This window comes from Sipha flava, unplaced genomic scaffold (assembly GCF_003268045.1).
Source record: "Sipha flava isolate LNK unplaced genomic scaffold, YSA_version1 2_pilon_pilon, whole genome shotgun sequence".
Lineage (NCBI taxonomy): Eukaryota > Metazoa > Arthropoda > Insecta > Hemiptera > Aphididae > Sipha > Sipha flava.
This window is the reverse complement of record NW_020272972.1, coordinates 3,720,704-3,738,860: the sequence shown is the minus strand read 5'-3', so window position 1 is coordinate 3,738,860 and position 18,157 is coordinate 3,720,704. Positions and strand designations below refer to the sequence as shown.

Sequence of the window (18,157 nt, the reverse complement as noted above, 5' to 3'; positions counted from 1 at the left end):
TATTGTATACACTCTAAAATCTTAAACAAACTAAATAAAGTTATAGCCAAGACAGACTCATACGACAATAACAAATGTTTAATAGAAATTATGAAAATAAGTAATTTCAATGCAAACAATGTGAATGAAAAATAGAAACATGGCATTATTTTTATTATTAATAAATTATCATCTTTTCTTAGGAAACTATTTTATAAGATTAGGGTTTGTCTAAAATCTAATGAATTTAAATGTGTTTGGTTTAACGAATTTAAAATATTTTCTAAAAAAAATGAAAATTCTAAGGTTTGCATCAAACGGAAAGAATTTGTTTTGTTTAAATTGCTAATAAATAAAGTGTTAATGTTATAAATTTCTTTACATTTTTTTTTTATTCGTTCATTACGAATAATTATAAACATTGAACATTTATTTTGATTTTGTAAGTAAGTATAATTTCGTTCGTGGTATGTTTGTAAATACGTTTTATTGTATAAAAGTATACTGAGTATGGTATGATTTTTATTGCAACAATTTTTAGGAAAGAATGATACCTAGGTTATACATTATTTCGCTATGTAAAGCAGATGAAGTTTTATTATTGTTTAATCTGTGGACATAGTTTCATGGCAAATTAAATTAAATAGTTCATTTTCGATTGCATTTATTTTTATTTGAATTAAAATATATATAACTTAAGCTCGATTAAGTTGGTGCGTTATCGCTTGATGTGAGTTTTTTTTTTATTATGAAACATCACTGTGTGTTTTTGATTAACTATTAGAACTTTTCATGGCATTAAAAGTGTTCAAAAACTTTTGTGTTTTCATTTAATGAAAAAGTAACGCAGACGGTACTTCATGAATAAGTTTTTTAATAGATTTTGTGAGCATGCAATGAAATAAAACCTATATTTGTTTATCATTTTAAGATTGCTAAAAGATATTTACAAGATTAATCTAAGTGATAAAATATTGATGTTGAAATCCTTAGCCATAAAATCTAAAAGAAATATTATTATTTTTGGTTTTATTGTTTTTATATTACATTCAGTTTTAATTATGTACTATTACCAAGAAAGTATGAATTATCATCTTATCATAAAATATGTTTAGTTTGAATATGATGAGATCGTTTTTTTTTTTTTTTTTAAACAAATAATTACAATTTAAAAAAACGATAAATGAAAAATAATCTTCATTAATATTTATACTTCAAATGCCATAATTTATCATTGTTTTTTTGAAATTTTAAAGAATTATAAGACATTTGCTCGAGTCGAGTTAAGCGAAGTATGATGAATAACCAACTATCAAGTTTATGTATCCTGTCAAAACTTTTTTAATTCTCAATTATATAATATCATTTCAACGGATAAGAAAAAAAATCCCCTCCGAGAATTTCCCGAATAATTATTTAAGCTTTTTTATTCAAGTGACATTGGGGTTTCATAACATTGAAGCTATTTATAAATACAGAAATTTGTTATTATATTTATTATATCGCATCGAGTACTGCGGTGTTCCTTAGTGGAACCTCGGTTAACGTTCAGTACACTCGAGGTACGAGCAGAATAGTTTTAAAAAATGAAAAAATATCAATAGTTTTTACATTTTATTCCGACAATAAATTATATACTATTTGTCTAATTTATGTTAGATGCACGTGCGCCTGAGTATACATTTTATAATGTTAGTGTTGTGGTTAAACCAACATAAAATTCGAAAAATTATTGTTAGTAAAATGTCATAAGGAAAGTTTTATAATTTATACATTTTCAGAAATGTACATGCTAAAATATTAATCTAGTGAGCTACTAAATAATAGTTTATAGAATGTCTATAATATTGATGAATTATAATTTACATTTTGTTGATAAGAGTAGGATCAAAAATAAAAACAAATTTCTTAACGTTAAATATAATATGATAGGCATGACATAATTTTGAATTGCACGATGAGATGGTTATTTTTCCAATAGAAATAGAACTTTTTGTGAAAAAACTTACTGAAACGGCTTATAAAATGTTTCAACGAAATTTTCCCCCCGTTAAGATTCTTATCAATCCCGTCCATATATTCCTTTTCCTATACCCTATTATAATAGATTTTGCTTTGTAAATGTACAATCTGAAACGACTAAATTTTAGTAATATCACTAAACACGTTTTTACTTCTTTTTTAATTTGAGTTTATGTTACTGCGAGGTATAATTTCATTTTATATAAGAGATCGTATTTACTGTTTACTTGGAGTGAAACGAGATGTAAAAATACAATAAGTAGATTGAAAGCGAAATGACAATAATTTGGATGTAATAAAAGATAAGATCAAAAGAATGTTATACAGACTCAACATCAAAAAGTAAAAATATGAATACACTATTAGTACTCAAAGTAAAAATAATGCATAAGATAATGGACAATTTGAAGATAATACAAGGAAAAAGTAATGTAATACTAATGTAATAAGATATGCAAATTTATGGTCCAGCTACTATTTGAATCAATAATAAATATTTATTATTTACAGTGTATCACTCACTATATAGCTTTATGTCTTCAACACTATTGTAGAAATTCAACTGTGTGTAACACCATTGATTATATAATAGATTACATATATATATATATATATATATATATATATATCTATGTCTATTATGTAATCAATAGTAATACTTACTGTGGTGTGGAAATTATTATTAATTATTCAGTATTGATTAGCTTTGATCTATATATATATATGGTTAGGCTATGGTTATTTTGTGCACCAAAAGTTAGATAATTATAAATACTATTTTTTAAATTCACTAGATAATTTATATAATTATTAAAATGATGAAAGCTTAAAAAAATTGTTCCTATTGAACATGTATTGTATTCGTTTGTATGATATTTTGTTTTTTTGTTTTTTTCAAATAAGTTCAATGCATCAATTTAACTTGGTTTTTTTATTTCCATAATTCGACCTGATATAAATTATATAAACGTGTACATCAGTGGTTCTTCATATTTCGAGCTTATTACCTACAAACCGGGTAAGGTATTAGTAAACACCTCTTCCCGTTAAAAAAGCACGTGTGTCATGCCTAACATAAAATCTGCATTATCGGGTTATCGGTTATCACAAACAAATTAGACCGATTTATGGAACCGCAACAATGTATTACGTAAAAAAATATTTTATTTTTTATTTTTTACTTGTACTTGGGTAAAAATGGTTTATTTCGCAGAAGATAATCGAGAGTACATTATATAAATATATTTTGAAGATAATAAAATGATAATAATAATTATAAAATGAGCTTATACATAATAAAATAAATACATAATAAGTACATAAAAAAAAAAATAAATAAATAGTCCAATCTTTACCCCTCAAAATGCCTATTTTACCGTGAGGGATAATTACATCCATGTTGGGAACCGCTGGTCTATATCGAATGAATTATATAATACGTTTTATTTTAGTCTATAAGATCTTATAAGGTCTTTTTATCAAAAATCTTAACATAAATGTAGTTTTGGTTTTAAATTTATGTTCAATTTAATTATATTTAGAGAGTGTTTGTGTGTTTTATAATGATTTTTTATTTTTTTTTTTTTAAAAAAATGCAAAAAATTATCATAGTAATATTATCGATTGTACCTATATGGTGTATTTTCTAATAAAAAATTTCAAAGAAATCGTGTTTTAATAATCTTCACCGGTAGGAAAATATTTTTTAAAGCATTATGGTATGTCGGTATCATTAAATATTCGATGCACGATTTTAATTTTGAAATGTGCTCTAGAAAAAAAAAAGTACACCACATGAAAAGTATGTTGGTTTAATTTATATATCGTTATGAAAAATTCATATTCTGAAGCAATATTTGATATATATTCTTAAATGATAAAATACATTTAAACATAATTGTTTGGGATTTAAATTGTTTTCTCGGTAAGATTGATTTGTCTTCAACACATTTATATAATTTAAAATTGAGACGCGTACTACCCTACTAATTAGCCAGAAATTTTTTTGTGGGAAAGTCATTTTTTTAAAAAAAGTTACTAAACCATGATATCCACAGAGCCGCCTAGGTTTGAAAAACTTTTTTTTTTTTTTAGAAGTTCAGTTATTATAACTCTATAACTGTATTAAAAATACCGTATTTATAAAAGCCACAGATTCCTGACCCTTGCTGAAAGTAGACAAAGTTTAGTTTCTAACATCATTATGTTAATAATTTTTACAGTTTTACTACTTATAATCGATTCTCCAGAAAGTATTTTTTATTTTATAACAACAAAAACTCAGTTAAATCAAATATTTGATTTGGTTTTATTTAAATACTTTTTTTCTTTTATTATTAATTTTTTGTTTACTAGAAACGAGGAAATCGGAAAATTTTTTATATTTTACAGCAAAAGAATTTTTTAAATTCTTCTCCCTTTTTTTTTTCTTACGCAAACTAACATAATATTGTGATAACGATGTTAAAGGGGTCGATTTGTTAACATTTTGCATCGCTGCCACATTAATTATATTTTAACAATGCACAAGAGTGAGCGTTATATATTGACGTATTAATTATTATTATTAATTCATTACTCATATTAACGTTACTTTGTGTGGGCGTGTTGTTATATGATATTTCGTTCTTGGCCATTGCAACCTGACGGTTTTTTACCTGGTGCAATGCAATATCGAAATAATCTGAAGAGAATTATATTAGGCAAACAAAAAAATTTTTCTCGCGTTTTCTAAATCATTACTCCTTTCGACGTTTTCAATTAACACCACGTTACACGTAATACGTTGTAGGCCAAGTGTTGTTATCGTGATAACGTCACGAATACAATGTGTCCGCGGCGTGTACATAAAACACAACATGTGTACGTACCAAAAACCAAAAAAAAAAAATATGACCGTGCATAGTTAGAGCATCGCTGTCATTTCACGAAGTGCTCGATAATGTATCCGTATCGATCCACGTTCTCGCGAGTTGTTTACGTATTTTCGTCCACGTGCCGGGGGATTAAAATATTATTTAAAAAACCGCACGACTCGTATAACGCATTACGTGCATGCAATAAGCTCTGTAATGACGCTATAAATGGATTTCGAAGTATTTATAGCGTTTAGGTTGGGAATAAACGTTATGGCTGTTCGGTCCTGTTACGACGGCGATATCGAGTACACGACCGTCATAAGGGATATTCTAATGGCACTAAACATGTCGGTCCCAGGTAAACGATAGTTCATCTACAACGTATCTTGGCTTACGAATAGATAAGAGAGCGGGAGAATCTAATATCGGCGGTACGAAGAAGAAATAGAAAAAAAAAATGTTTAACGCGGCTTACAGAAAAAAATTGTTCGACTATCGGTTTCCGAATAGCGCGCGGCTGCGTGTTGGCCGCTCCGGTCACCCGAGACCTGTGTACCTAATGTGCTTAACGACGGATCAATAAGGAATTCGTGTGCACGACAGCATTCGTTTGCCGACCGATCCAAAGCGACGGGAGATGATTGTTCTGAAAATATATTTATCGTACTGTTTTCAACGCAATCGCGGTAAAAAAATTTTTCCACAACGCCCATGCATTGATCGACTTAACCGGAGCTAACTGTGTTCAGCGCACCGTGTCGACAACAAAGGCCACTCGAACGGACAGTAAAAACACCTCTAAACTGTCGCTGCATATTATTGTTCACACGATTCAAACAACGTGGATCGTAAACGCTGCTGTTTAGATTATAAACGCAGCGAACGAATTACCGAACGTCAAGTGCACCATACAGTTAGAGCAGCAGGTCAGCGAGTCACATTTGCTCGCGAGTCGCGACTCACTACCATACAGTCAGTGAACTTCAAGTGCAAAACTTCACAAAAAACAAGTTGTTACGCTCTATCATGGCATTCGAGTGGTGTACGCTAATGTAAATGAATTAGCTAACAACAAGTTTAACGTTATAGTTATTATTTCTGCATTGCCAATTATGAGTTTTAAAACGGAAAAAACTTGTTCAAAATCTCTTGGTGTTGACCCGATAATCGCATTGTCTTCTAAATTCTCCAAACAGTAGTTAGGTGCATCGAGCTCAAATCACAACATCGGACATCAACGTCTCATCCGTCTCAATGACGTAAATTGAATAACATTTAGAATGAAATAGTTTTATTACAATAATCATTAATGGAGAATGAGTGATGATTGGTCGATTTGTTGTTGTATACATTATCGTACATCAACGTTTTTTTTGCAACCTGTACAACCGAAATTAGGAATAGTTTGATTACAACTGACTTAAGGTACGGTTTCTGCGCAGCGTTCAGATGTGGTGGGAGGGAAGGATGGGATATTTGCACATGGACCCGATTCAGTGTAATTGTGGCACTATTCAGCACGACAAAAACTTAGTAGTTTTTACAACAATATGTTGCACGTGTGATAGACGAAGGTAACTTATATCGGTTTCACCCTTAATCGTACAAATCGTCGTACAAGTTACACTGGAAACGCCTAGAGTAAATCAATTCCTCGGATTCCTTTTCAGACGTATGTTATTTATTTTTTTTTATTCGCGTATTTTTTATTGCGGTACGCGCGCCGAGGGTCGAAAAGGGAATCGAACACGCGTATTGGTAAATGTTATACGTTTCGGACGTCTCACAGTTCGGAAATAATTCGTAATAAATAATAATAATAATTTAGTATCTCGTGTACGAAAATACTGCGAGTGTAAAAAAAAAAAAAAAAAAAAATAAAATAAAAATAATAAATTACAAACTGCATTTTACGATGTTCCGGGTCGCGTGAGGACGTTTCGCGTACGTAAAATGCTGCCGTGTTCGACACGCACGCATGTATGGCGTTTCTATCCTCCGAGCTATCTCTTATTCCCTAGTACTATTATTTTACCCTTATGCGATTAACGTGGGCACAATATTTTAAATTATAATATTCCGATCGACGTCAGACGGAAAAACGTTGTTCTAGCAGTGAGGAGTTTGCGGAAAACAAATGAAAACTATTTCGATCTTGAAAACCGTTGTAACGATATTATGTACATTTTAATTTTAATTTCATTTTCATAACGATAATATTTAAAATGAAATTAATAGCGTTGGCGTTAACTATTGATTCAGCGAGTATTATTTTTACATCGTGGAAGTTTGCGCACAATAATTAAGAAAGGTAACATTATGGATGTTTACAAATAGTATAGATTTTTCATTAGAAATATATTGCTGGCTGCGTAGATTATTATCGAAGATGTCTGGTCGAGAGAAAAAATACATTTTAAATAAATTAAACAACTATGTAGCTTGTGTATAAATGCAAAAAAAAAAAATGTAAAAGTACTACGAGAGGCTGCAAGGTAGGATAGGGGTTAATATGCTTGTATCGGATAAATTTAATTATCATAATGAAGGGTCAATTTAAACATACCGTATTGGAGTGTGTCCAAAAGTCAATACGTAAATGCTTTTGGTAGAATAAAAAAAAAAACAAATTAAACACTCAATGTTTGTTTCTATTGAATATAATGATAGTTAAAGCAGTAATAACCATCGTAGTTGGTTAAATTATACATGTATTTTTTCCTATCTTTATATTGATCCTTAGCGTCAGTGCACAATTTTTCACAGTAAATATTAATTTTTTATGAATGAGTGGAACAAAAATCAATGTAAAAATAATAAAGTTTAAAACTATTGGGAGAATTGATTTATGTGGTCGGTTAATGACACTTCCAAGCTAAAAAAAAACTTATTTTATGTAATAAATTATAGATTGAATCACACAATTTGTCTTTTAAATATTTTTTTTTCATATTTTACGTTCTATATTTTTTTCCTACTAAATTGTAGTCTATATCGGTACTATACCTGACAAAATAATAGTGTTTGTTGTGAACACTCGTGCGGAAAAATGTCTAGTAAATTATTTGACATTTAGTTTCGTACGTTAATATACATATATTTGTATATTTATAAATAATACACGAAATCACTTGTGTCATTTTATTATATGAATTAAAAAAAAAAAAATATTGAAACATAACAACGAAAAACTTTTGAAACGCAGCTGGAGAATGTTTAATATAAAATGTTTAAAATTAATACGGATTAATGTTTTATATAAATCCATAAGTCAACATTCCACGTTCAAATACCATGCGCCTTTTCAATGGCTTACAGATCGCAAAAATTACGGAATGTATAAGTGTTTATATATATCGCATCATCGTCCCAGCAGAGTTAAGTTTTGTTCCGTGCCGTGTAAAACGCCAACAAGATTGTATTATTTATTTTGGGCAATAAATCAAAAAGAAAAGGGAAAGTTCTCAAGGTTTTTTTAATCGAAATAAAAACGATGAAATATCCGTAATAAAAGAATAACATCAGGAGTATGGGTGTATAGTAAAGAAACGAATACAACTTTGTATAAAATTAAAATCTGTGACCAGGATTATTACTCTGATCTATACGTAATATATATATATACATTTGTTTATTTATCATGTTATACGCTAAATATCATAATTTATTTTCATTTTTTCAAAACGTTTCATAACTATTGCTCTTCTGAAATTGTTTGAGATCGCATTTGAATTCGCAGAATATTATACATTTATTGAGTAGGAAACGACAAACGTTTAAATATTTTTTTCGATATTAAAAAACTGTGTTTTTCGTTGGACTGTCCTCATAAATCATATCTTATTTTCTGTTTTTTTATCTGTTTGCCAATCAACAAAGATCTATTTGACGTGTCCTATAGTTGTTACGAGAGTGTTGGTGGAGGAAACACTTTGATGTCTTTGAAATGGATAACACTGTAAACATAATACAATATCACTAACTTAAAATCATGAGATAAGTGTGGACAGATTATGCATATAAACGCGAATTGTAAAGATTTTTATATCGTGTCTGTGACGCTTTTGGAAAAAAAAAAATGTCTAAACACGATATGCACGAGTGCACCGATTATATTAAGGACAACGCTGGGGAACAATTTTTTCACTATATTTACGTTTTACACATAGGCATTTATATTTAAATATTACAAGCGAAAACTTATTAATGAACTGCAAAACTTGTTTTAATGGATAGACTAAGTACATATTATGTTCATAACAATTTAAAGTTGATGAATAATTTTTCTAACAGTTAACAATAGTTGGGTGTTACGGTGCTGCACGTATAATTTTAGTTTTGCTACACTGATTTTTATTTATTTGGTTTGAATAATTCTATATTAATGAGTGTATCTGAACAAAAATAACATACATCAAATACATTTGTGTATATATATATATAAATATGTAATAAGTATCCTTTTTTTATTTATTTATTTTTTTTTTGAAAAGATAACGGGCGAACGGTAAAAAATTAACTACTGCAGAGCCATTTCATTTTATTAGAGTGTTCTATGTGTTGATAAATGACGCATTCGTTTGGACTTATCTAGAAGCTTTTGGTTGGGGAAATTGAAAAATAAACTTAAACCGTAACGGGGTGAGTGTAATACTGAAAAATGTTCGGAATCGAAAACGTGTTTTCCACACAAAATACACTTGCATGTGTTCTTTGAAAAACGAATGGGTTATATATATATTTTTTTTTTTAACAGACCCACTAAACCAATTTCATATATTGTGTTAAGTAGATACAAATTGGGTATTTTAGTTTATGGGATAGATAAAATGTATTTTATAGTGTAAACGCAATAATAAATTTGAATTAATTCGACGTAGTGGAAAACGATTGTGTCTTTTGCACACCTCTATGGGGTTACATTACATTTATAATAATGGGCCTTATAGAGCTCATATCGCAAATTGCTTAAGCCTTTCGAAATATATTTTCTATGAATTATTCATAATAATATTCTTTACATCCAGTTAAAGAAAAACGAAAACGTAAAGAAAAATAATAGATTAAACAATGTATATACATCATATTATGTGTAGCACGATAATCTAATATTGAATGTAAATAAAACTTGTGTAATATAAGTTTTGAAATAAATATTGTTACATTAAACATGTACTATAGTTTTTGTAAAAGTGATAAATTAATGATCTTAATGTTTGCGTAAAAAAAAAAAAACATTTATTTGTATTTAGAAAACCCGGTATATATATATTATATATGCTGTCCTTATTACAATAATGGAACAGCATGATATGCTGAATTCTGAATATATGCAAGATGACTATGTAGTAAACAAACAGTTACGAATAACAATATAAATACAAGGCAAAGATATGCGCTTAAATAATATATTCGGGTTTTAGGTTTTTGGTTCTTTTTGTTATTCGCATACACTGGGACGACAAAAAAAAATGATAGCGTTTTAAAATAATAACAAATAAATGACGATGATAAATAACAAACAGTAGGTACTAAACGCTAACCTCATCCATAATTAATCACGCGGAGTAGTCTGGTCACACGAAAGATGGAAAAACACATTAAAATTATAATCGAAGAACGGATTATTTTATGTTTGTAAAAATATAAAATCTGTCTCGTTACTGTTTATTCAATTTATTGAGAATTTCATTTATTTATAACACATTTATGTTGGCAATTACCATTCATGTAAGGGGCCTTCATCGTATAATTAGTAGCTTAAGTAGTGATCGCAATTCGAAAGTACTAAATTATTTAAAAACATAATTTATATTTATTGGTACTTTTTACAAAGCAAATAAGCGTGGTTAAAAAAATATACCTTGGCATTTATTATTTTCATTGCTTAACAAAACTAATATTTTTATATTTATATATATATATATTTTTTTTGTTCGGTCATACTCGCGCGGAAAAAAAAACAAATTGTCTGAACGAAAATGGCTACCGCAGCGTAACATTTGTTTTGATAAAATTCTTAATTAAAATATTATGCTCTTGGAGATACCGAAACTTTATATATTAGTTCGATAAACAGTCGACAAATATGGTTAAAATTATTTTTTCGCGATGATCATATAATTGTTAATTTATCAATAATTTTTATGGGTGTCATTCATAATCGCACACTTTTATATCTTAATCCCAAATTTTTTCGCCAAATTAAACCGTTCAATACCGCACAAATTACATATATTATATGTATAGCAATTATGTATATATTTATCTAAAATAATATGAGTGCACCTCGAGATTTGCTATGAAAAATCACCCCAAGTATGTCCAAGGAAAAAAAAAAAAGATTTTTTATCGCTCATACGAAACCGTCAACGTGAACTGTACATGCAAAGTGTGCAGAAAGAAAGAAACTGTTAACCAAATGTGTGCGGTTTTGAACTATCAACCTTCAAAATTTTTCTTTTTAACAGTACAATAAATATGTGCGGTTTTGATGACCGCCGAATTTTTATGTGTCAATGTTTTATGGTGTTTATTGTGCTTATGGCATTTCAAATCAGTGAGAATTTGAATATAAAATCTAACTAAATACTAATCCCATAACTCGTATTACACAACCATCGGGTACAAAAAAATATAAAATATTACAATAGGCGTTTTTTTTTCTTTCGTGTTAAAATGTGTTCGTGTTCTTATAGAATTAATGTTGCCGCGGAAAACTGTGATCTCTATAGTTTGTCAATGCTCATTTAGCGTACGTGTCGTATCGACCGGTTCCACCGTCTGTGTTTCCGAAATTATAAATGTAAAAGTATTACGATAAATATTCATGTACTATTTACTTAAAGGCAGGGTCGGATTTAGGGGAGGCCCACGGGGCCCCTACAAGATTCAATTAATAAGAGGCCTCTACAGAATGATTAAATTTTCTTTTTTTTTTTTTTAATTTTTCTAGTAATTTGCAAAAAAAAAAAAATTCTATTTTTTTAAGTTTGACAAGTGGTGCTATTAGTGTGTGATAAAATGAATTACTAGATTGGTACTGGTAATTTTCTACCATTAATACTTAATTATAAATAGAATTACTCAACTATACTCTGACCAGACTAACGACCTAGCGAGCGCCAAGCTTCCATTTTTCCCTCTCGGCGTCGTCGTCGGATACGTGCAACCAGTCGTCGGAGCACACCATCAGTTGGTGGGCCGTTGAGGTGCTTATCGCTAGTACAATAATAGATTTTCTTATATTTCAATATTATGTGGGCCCTGGGGCCACCACAACCTTAAATCCGGTCCTGTTTATACATAATATATACATTCTTTAGTCTACACAAATACGTAACTGTAGGTAAAGTGTAATTTCGCAAAGTTCCATTATCTTTTATGAACCATGATTTTTTTTTCTTTTTTTCTTTTTGTTCGTAACCAGAAGCCGGTAATAACTAATAAACGTGACGTTTATAATGCAGCGGTATCTGGAGAATGTCCAACGGGAATAATGTACCCGTTGTCGGCGTTGAGGGAATAGAATAGTGTCCATTTTCAAAAAGTGACATCAAGTATATATTTAGTAGTTGTTACCGGTGTAACAATCCCACCGATGCCTTGGACAATTGCGTCGTAAAATGCTGCTTTAGGGCTCACTTAACTGATTGACCTGCGGAAAGTGCAGGAGAGTCGGTATTTTTCTTGCGTCATGAAAAGCACATTTTTCACGTAACTCCGTATTCTTAGAAAGAAAAAAATAAATGCATTATAACAATATAGCCTAACAGAAGATAAGTGGTTGATGGCAAGTGTAAAAACATTAATAACATTATTTTTTCGCCTGTACAATTTTTGTTTTAATAACTTAAACATGGTGTCACGAGGACAAGGTGAGCCAGAAAATGTAAAAGCATAAGGCTAAAATCGGTGGAAGAAAATTACTATTCTAATACATTTTTAAAATGTTCGTTTTCCGATATGAGAAAATAATAACTCCAATGATGTAAAATATTATTGTGATACATACATACTCATTCAAATTACATTTACCTTTTATTTTTTTATATAATATCTCTTCCAACTACTCAAAAAGTGTTCTGGTTATGCATTATTGTAGAAAATAATTTTCCTAAACATTTTGATTTAATTACGTGGTGATACATATAATTATTTATGTTTACTGTTACTGAAGTATACCTAACGTTTACAAAAATACTTGACACAGAAAAATACCTCCATACTTTTTTATTTTGATTTTTGTAGGATCCATGTTTTTTGCCTGAATAACAAATTTTTCTATACATTCATACAAAAGCTTTACAGAAATATTTAGTAAATTATGCGTATCATTCCACTTTCTAATTATAGTTTTTATTTGGAATAAGAGTTGAAAAGGCTGTACCATTGAATAGATACCATCATATGAAACATATGAATTTAATATCGGTGTTTCTAAGAATTTAATTTTAAAGTTTTCAACCATCAACGATACAATTTAAATAGATTCTACGGAAATTACAAAAACATCGTGTTTCATAACGGAACAATCTAATAATGTCTACATCAAATTATTAAAAATAAACGTTTCAACATAAATTTGAAAACGTAGAAACGAATTGCGAATGTTCGTGTATCGTCTAACTGACTAAATGCGTTCGTTAGGTTTTACAATCGACACTGGTTAAAACCTAATTAATGTTGACTATATAAAAAAAAAAATATCAAATCGTAATAATAAATTTTAAATTGTATTCGTGCACGTGGGTACCGTAGTTGACGGTGGGTCGACTGTTGGCTTAAGCTTCGATTTTGAAAATTCGTACCCGAAACGAAATGCTATGGCAGTCAGGCTTGCGTTAAATACGTCAGCCCACGGACTGTCGACATCACAATGTTGGAATTTACCGAATGATGTTCAAACAGGACGTTTGTCGTGCGTTAAAAACGAAAAAATTATGAGTACGTTTCAATGCTTACATCTTCGGAGATGGAGTCGAGACGGGACAAGTGTTTGTAGGCCGTTTCTGCGGGATAACGTATATCCACCCGGGACCAACGATTAGATTCGGGGGAAAGTTAAACGCCGCACTCACGTGTCATTAAACGCTAAGTGTTGTTTAGTCAATTCCACTGCAATCCGACGGTAGCCGAATTCTAGAAACATACAAATTGTGCAGCACTTCGTCATCCAGAAGCGCACGTCCGTCCGTCTCGAGTACGCGTTATCAATATTGTTATCATTTTGACTAGATATAATGAGACCGCTGAAGCAAACGTCCCTGCGTGCACCGTGGCCTCACTGTTATTATCACGCATTAAAGTGTCGTCGATAGTTCGCCGGCTCGAAAACCGTTTGCGATAAAATAAGTTCATCGGGAACGAAATCAAACAACGCCGGAGAATATGATTATCTTACATTAATCGCTATTTCGAAAAAATCACAAACGCAGTGGTGCGATTCGAAAATGTCATAACCATTTGTAATAATGTACAAATTCTGATGTATGCGAAACGTATTGCCATTACTCGTTGCCAGTGGCGTACATTCGATCTTGCTCTGGGGAGGGTTTAACAAAAATAATCATTATCTTTTTTTTTTTCGTTGTACAAATAAATAAGATAAAAACTGCTATAAACAGTTATTATTTTATACAACTATTTTACCAATTTACAATTTACTTTTACATTACAGTAAATTAATAGCTATTGGAAAATAAAAACGGCATAGTTAATAAAACTTTTCAAACACCTATCAATATAATTATTTAATTATCATAATATTTGTATAGTTGTATATTTTAAGTTCAAAGCGTAATAATGAAACTACGAATATATTACACGTCATCAATAATAAAATAATTTTCTTTTTTTTCTTTTTTTTTTTGGCCCTGGGGGGGGTTTGAACCCGGAAACCCTCCCCGTATGTACGCCACTGCTCGTTGCACTACGTAACCTATGCCAATGGCTTATAATGTTCTAACGGTGTATATTATATGTTCATATTATAGTTTATAATCGTAACAAATGCAATAACCACGAACCATCAACACGAGGTTATTTGACAGCGAGGTTCAGTACGCGCAAAGGGTAAATACAAAAATAAATTAATAAAACGTTTCAACCTCGTCTCGCATCGTGTAACATTCCTTAATAATCGAACGGAACTCGTTGTTCGTTTTTCCATCCCGAACGCAGTTAACACAATTATGGTATAATAATAGGTGCGTTACCCCAGCACCCGCACTTTCGAAATCATGAATTGTAATCAAGCAGTATTATGTACTTTATTTTGTACAATTTTGTACAACCCCCGAACCACCCCAAAATTCAATTTCATTTTACGGGTGCTGCGGTAACGTTACACTAGCACCCTGATCAACTAATCTTCACAAATTTCAACTTTAAATCGTACCATATTATGTACTTTATTTTGTATAATTCTCAAACCAGAGGCGTGGGGTTCATAGAAGTTCGAGTACAAAATTCTAAAATTTCCCCTTTATCTATTATCATAGTTTACCACCTTCAACTTCTGTTGGTAATTCATTTAACTCAATTCTTTATTATGTACTGAATTATTTTCCGTTTTTTATAGGTTAATTCTATATTCTAGAACATCTATGTCAATACTTTTTATTAAACTTTTAGATTTTTAACGGAGTGATGAACGTGTTTATTTTACAATGATGTGTGCTTTTTTTTTTATTGTGTCTGTCATCACGTTTTGAGGTAGTAATAGTGCTTTGATTTTTGACTTCAGCCCTTCTTTAAAAAGGAAATTTAATCTAGTTTATACTTTAGGAGGTTAATAGTAAAAAAATTATATTAGTTTTTAAGAGACTCTGTAATAACCCTGAAAAAGTAACGGAAAAACAGGAATTTACGTATAACCACTTTTCGACTATATCGATTTTTTGATTTTGCTGTAACTCAAAAGCGAATCATTGTAAAGACTTGAAATTTTAACCAAATGTTTATATTAGTGTTATATATTTATGATTAAATTTTCAAAATATTTATAGACCATTGAAATTTTCGATTTTTCTAATTTTTTTTTCTTGAAATACCGATAAAAAAAATTTGGCTCCTAAAAAAATCTTTAAAATTGAATATAAGATATTTAATATATACTGCCCCATTGCGATTCAACGGATCATTAGGCATTGTATTTTATAACCAATTATTTCTATTTTTAGTATTTGCCGTTTATAATATGTTATCGGGAATTTTATTGACAATTATTTCTGAAAATTGTTTCTTTTCATTTTAAAATTAATACCATACAGTATAACAAATAACAATCTGGCTAATAATACAATCATTGTTTACAATTTAAAGGTAATAATTGTTTTCGTTATATTTAGTTTTGGTAATCCAGTTGTAGTTGTGTGTCGACTATCGAATTGTTAGTGCGTTAAATATTTACGTAAATAAATATCAAATATAATAAATATTGTGTCGCGAAAAAATATCGACAAAGTGTGTGATTATTATGATATTACCATCTAGGTGGACAGTACTGCTATAGCAGTGGTCAATTCACTACTGGTATAGCATTAATATTTAATTGCGTTTCTGAAGGTTCTTAAGAAAAAATACCAAAATTCAGAATGTCCATCAATGTGTTAACTATAATATTGTTGATCAAATTTGCATAAAATAAATTTTAAATCTAAAATAAACATATTTTTTGGAAATTACAAATTATACCTGATAAAAGGCAAAATTATCATAGATAAAACTCTATTTAATTTTATATTTATTATTTTTTATAAGTCATATATTGACTATTTTTAAACTATTTTCTAAAAGAAGAAATCTTTTGTTTGTTTACATACAGTTAATTGAATTAAATTAATTGTAGTAGGTAGTAGGTACCTATTATAGGTAATTGATAAATTTAAAATGTGGATCCTACACATTTAAAATAATTGAATAGGTACTTGAATGTATTAAAGCTGTAGGTATGTTGAATCATACATTGCATTGTTTATATTATTTAGATACTTATACTAATACAATAATAACTATATACTACTATATACTATACTATGTACTATATACTATATCCATCCAAAGTAATTTGATCTTTCAAATTTAAAATTTCATCATTAATATTTTTATTTAAATTATTTGGTTTTCTTTCTCTATTATCATTTGCCATCACTTATTAGAGTAATACACAAAAGTTTTAATTATATTTTAATATAAAACAAAATAAATTCAAGGAAATTATACCTAATACACGACATAAATGTAACTTATTTAAATGATCACAATTTTGAAAAACAGAAGTACATTAAGATATTAGGTGATAGGTACATTCAAGTTCATTTTAACACCAAATACATATTATTATAGACAAAATTATAGTAAATTACTAAAATAAAATGAATCTATGAGTCAAAATATTCGATACATTTTGTTGTAGTAAAGCTTAGAAGCGCGATATCATGAATAGACGAATTAGTCGACAATGTTGAAAGTAGCAGTGTAGCATAATGCCCACGTACGACGTACCAACTACTTAGTATCATTGTTCATTGGTTATAAATATTATTTATTATTGTACAATCTAAAATCAGATTGTATTAGACTATTTTTAGAAATGCAATATTATATTTTTATTCTTAACATTAAGATAACAGTTTAAGATTACAGTTCATTAAGATTACAACTTCTACTGTGATGATGACAAGAAATTGGTAAGACAGTATTAAAATAATAAAAACTTTTTCGGTATACCTACAGCATAACAAATATAAAACGATATTTATTGACATGTATACTGCCCTCCTAAGCCAAAAGACAATAAGCAACAATGGAGTAGTTTTGAGAAAAATGAGTAAAAAAGTAACATTAGGTATAGCTAGGTGAATAATAATTAAATTGATGATAAAAATAACTCTTTATAAATTATATAAATATAACTGATATTGGTTAATAATTTGTTCGTCAATGTCAGTAGGTAGGAATTATCGGTATTTGTAATTTTAGTTAGCTTATTACTCTTCGTAAACATATTTATATTGTTTATATTAATATATATATATATATATTTTAAGTATTTTATGGACAATTCGATCAGCTTGAAACGCGTGAGTACATTTTGTATTTCACTATACCGTTCTTTATTATTAATCACTAAAAGTATTATAAATGACGATTCTGTAATTTAAATTAAAATAAAATGTATATTCAAAAAAATATTTAACATGCGGTCTTTGAACCTTGTTTATTTTTTACACGTGTTAAAAAAGTTACCTACAGCTTAATCCTAGTATCTAATACCTAATCGGCGTTGACATTCT

At 29.3% G+C, this 18,157-nt stretch overlaps 1 protein-coding gene across 2 annotated transcripts in view; it reads right to left on the bottom strand.

The window, feature by feature from the left end:
* Positions 1–18,157, bottom strand: part of LOC112686081 (LHFPL tetraspan subfamily member 1 protein-like) — a 327,428-nt gene that overhangs the window by 111,329 nt on the left and 197,942 nt on the right. The window lies entirely within an intron of this gene.